We start from the raw sequence: 3,016 nt of genomic DNA, 5'->3' as shown, positions 1-3,016 counted from the left end.
CGTGACCTCCTGCCAGCGGGTGTTCGACACTTCACGTGGCCTCAGGGTGCACATAGCCTGGCACAAGTGTCGTGGTGACGTCACCGCCACTTAGTGGCGAATGGCGGTTGTTGTTGTTGTGTATGTGTGTGTATGTGTGTGTATGTGTGTGTGTATGTGTATGTGTGTATGTGTGTGTGTATGTGTGTGTATGTGTGTGTGTATGTGTGTATGTGTGTGTATGTGTGTGTATGTGTGTGTATGTGTATGTGTGTGTATGTGTTTGTGTGTATGTGTGTGTATGTGTGTGTATGTGTGTGTGTGTGTATGTATTTGTGTACGTTTGTGTATGTGTGTGTATGTGTGTGTATGTGTGTGTATGTGTGTGTATGTATGTATGTGTGTATGTGCCCCCCACCTTCGTGCCGCTAATCCTCCTCCGCCACCTCTGACCGCGGCCACCGTGGGGATCGCGTTGGCAGAGAGCGGCGTCTCACCACCCGCGCCGGATGATGACGATGCCAACGCCGCCGATGAGAATGATGCTGCTGCTGCTGATGATGATGATGATGACGATGCTGATGACGATGTTGACGACGGAAAGGCAGTGGCCTCGGAATCAGCGGCGTTCCGGAATCTGCGTAAAAAAAACGGAACGGAATGAGCGAACGAAAGAATGACAGAATGAGTGAACGAATGAGTGAATGAAAGTGTGGGTGGATGAACAGACGAGTGAGAGAATGAATGAGAGAGCTAGCGAATGTGTGACCGTATGAGTGAGAGAATGAATGAAAGAATGAGCAAATGAATGAGTGAATGAATGAGTAAGTGGATGAAAGGACGAGCGAGAGAATGAATGAGAGAATGAGTGAACGTACGACTGATTGGATGAAGATACGAGTGAGAGAATGCATGAGAGAGCTAGCGAATGTGTGACCGTACGAGTGAGAATGGGAGAATAAGAAAGTGGATGAAAGGACGAGCGAGAGAATGAATGAGAGAATGAGCAAATGAATGAGTGAACGAATGAGTGAACGAAAGTGTGAGTGGATGAACAGACGAGTGAGAGAATGAATGAGAGAGCTAGCGAATGTGTGACCGTACGAGTGAGAGAACGAATGAGAGAATGAGCAAATGAATGAGTGAAGGGACTAGTGAGAGAATGGGCTGGTTCAGGTCATGTTGGTGGTTGTGGTGGTGGTGGTGATGATGATTGTGGTGGTGATTGTGGTGTTGGTGGTGATTGTAGTGGAGGTGGTGGATGTTGTGGTGGCGGTGATTGTGGTGGAGATGGTGGTAGTGGTGATTATGAAGGTGGTGGTGTTGGTGGTGGAGGTGGCAGTGGTGGAGGTGGTTGTGGTGGTGATTGTGGTGTTGGTGGTAGTGGAGGTAGTGGATGTTGTGGTGGCGGTGATTGTGGTGGAGATGGTGGTAGTGGTGATTATGAAGGTGGTGGTGTTGGTGGTCGAGGTGGCAGTGGTGGAGGTGGCTGTGGTGGTGGTGGTGATTGTGGTGTTGGTGGTAGAGGTGGTGGTGTAGGCGGTAATGGTGGTTATGGTGGTGATTGTGAAGGCGGTGGTGGTTGTGGTGGTGGTTGTGGTTGTGGTGGTGTAGGCGGTGGTGGTGGTTATGGTGGTGATTGTGAAGGCGGTGGTGGTTATGGTGGTTGTGGTGGTGGTTGTGGTGGTGGTGGTTGTGGTGGTGTAGGCGGTGGTGGTGGTTATGGTGGTGATTGTGAAGGCGGTGGTGGTTGTGGTGTTGGTTGTGGTGGTTGTGGTGGTGGTGGTTGTGGTTGTGGTGGTTGTGGTGGTTGTGGTTGTGGAGGTGTCTCACGTTGCAGGCTGCGTGTCGGCTGTGTTTGTCTCCTTCGTCTTGCCGTGAGCTCCGGCCTCGTCGCGTTCCACGCGGATCCAGTCTGCGGTGACGCACAACAACAACAACAACAACCGCCATTCGCCACTAAGTGGCGGTGCCAGGCCATGTGCACCTTGCGGCCACGTGAAGTGTCGAACGCCCGCTGGCAGACCCAGGTGCCACGGGTCGACTGACTGAGATGACTGAGATGACTGGCTGATGCACCACCTGTGCCCCCTACTGTGCCAACCTGCTGTGCTTTAGCCACCCGGCGCTCCGCTCGTTGTTGTGAGCGTCGTTCCTCCGCCCTCCGTTGTTGTTGGAGGGCGACTGCCTCCAACTGCCGAGTAGCATCCTTCACGAGCCTCCTCCACAGAGGCCGATCTTGACACCGCTGGTACCAGTCATCGGCAAGTTCACTCAGCTCCACGTCCTCCCGTACCACATCACTCCATCTCTTCTTCTCTAGCCCGTGCCACGCCCGGTTAGCCCCCTCAATCCGGCCGAGCAAAAGCTGTTTCGGCATGCGGTGGCTGGGCATGCGGGCTACATGACCCAGCCATTGCAGCCTTGCCCGCCGGAGGAGCTCACCGATGGGACCTTGCCCAGATCTTTCAAGGATTTGTGAGCTCTTCACACAATCCAGTCTGGTTAAACCCAGGATGGATCGTAGGAAGGCCAGCCTAAATGTTTCCAACCAGCGAAGATGTTCCATTAAGGGGGTCCACGTTTCACACGCGTAGAGAAGGGAGGGAATGACCGTGGCCGAGAAGACCTGAAGCTTAGTGCGGAGCGACAGACCAGGTAGCTTCCACACAGCGATACGCAACCGATGAAAAGATTGCCGCTCGACTGATTCGGAGTGAGACCTCTGCTGTTAAACTGGAGCCAGTCATGAGCACATTGCCCAGGTATGGGAAGCTCTCCACTCTCTCCACAACTGCCCCATCACCAATTGGGAGTTTTGTGGGTGGAGTGTCCGATGGTACAAAATACCCAGGCAGGTGCTTAGTTTTGGTGGGGCTGATGGTAAGGCCCCATCTCTTAGTGGCACGCTCCAGTCTCAGCAGCAGCGTCTCCAACTCCTCCTCTGAATGAGCAGCTATTACCAAATCATCGGCATACATAACGTGGTTGAGCAATAGGGAGCCATCCCTTGACCGCACCCGGGAAACGATCAGCT

General features: G+C 53.2%; 1 long non-coding RNA gene across 1 annotated transcript in view; it reads right to left on the bottom strand.

Moving 5' to 3' along the window:
• Positions 1–362: 362 nt before the first annotated feature.
• The window catches only part of LOC142923746 (uncharacterized), a 7,268-nt gene continuing 4,614 nt past the window's right edge, over positions 363–3,016 (bottom strand). Inside the window, exons 3-4 of the long non-coding RNA XR_012940817.1 lie at positions 1,813–1,894; positions 363–616 (exon numbers count right to left, since the gene is read on the bottom strand). This is a non-coding gene — a long non-coding RNA (uncharacterized LOC142923746). The remainder of the gene's footprint in view (positions 617–1,812; positions 1,895–3,016) is intronic.

Source organism: Petromyzon marinus, unplaced genomic scaffold (assembly GCF_048934315.1).
Source record: "Petromyzon marinus isolate PM22_M1 ecotype Great Lakes invasive population unplaced genomic scaffold, UKy_Petmar_22M1.pri1.0 PM_Scaffold_641, whole genome shotgun sequence".
NCBI classification, from domain to species: Eukaryota; Metazoa; Chordata; class Hyperoartia; order Petromyzontiformes; family Petromyzontidae; genus Petromyzon; species Petromyzon marinus.
This window is presented reverse-complemented; position numbering and strand designations above follow the sequence as displayed.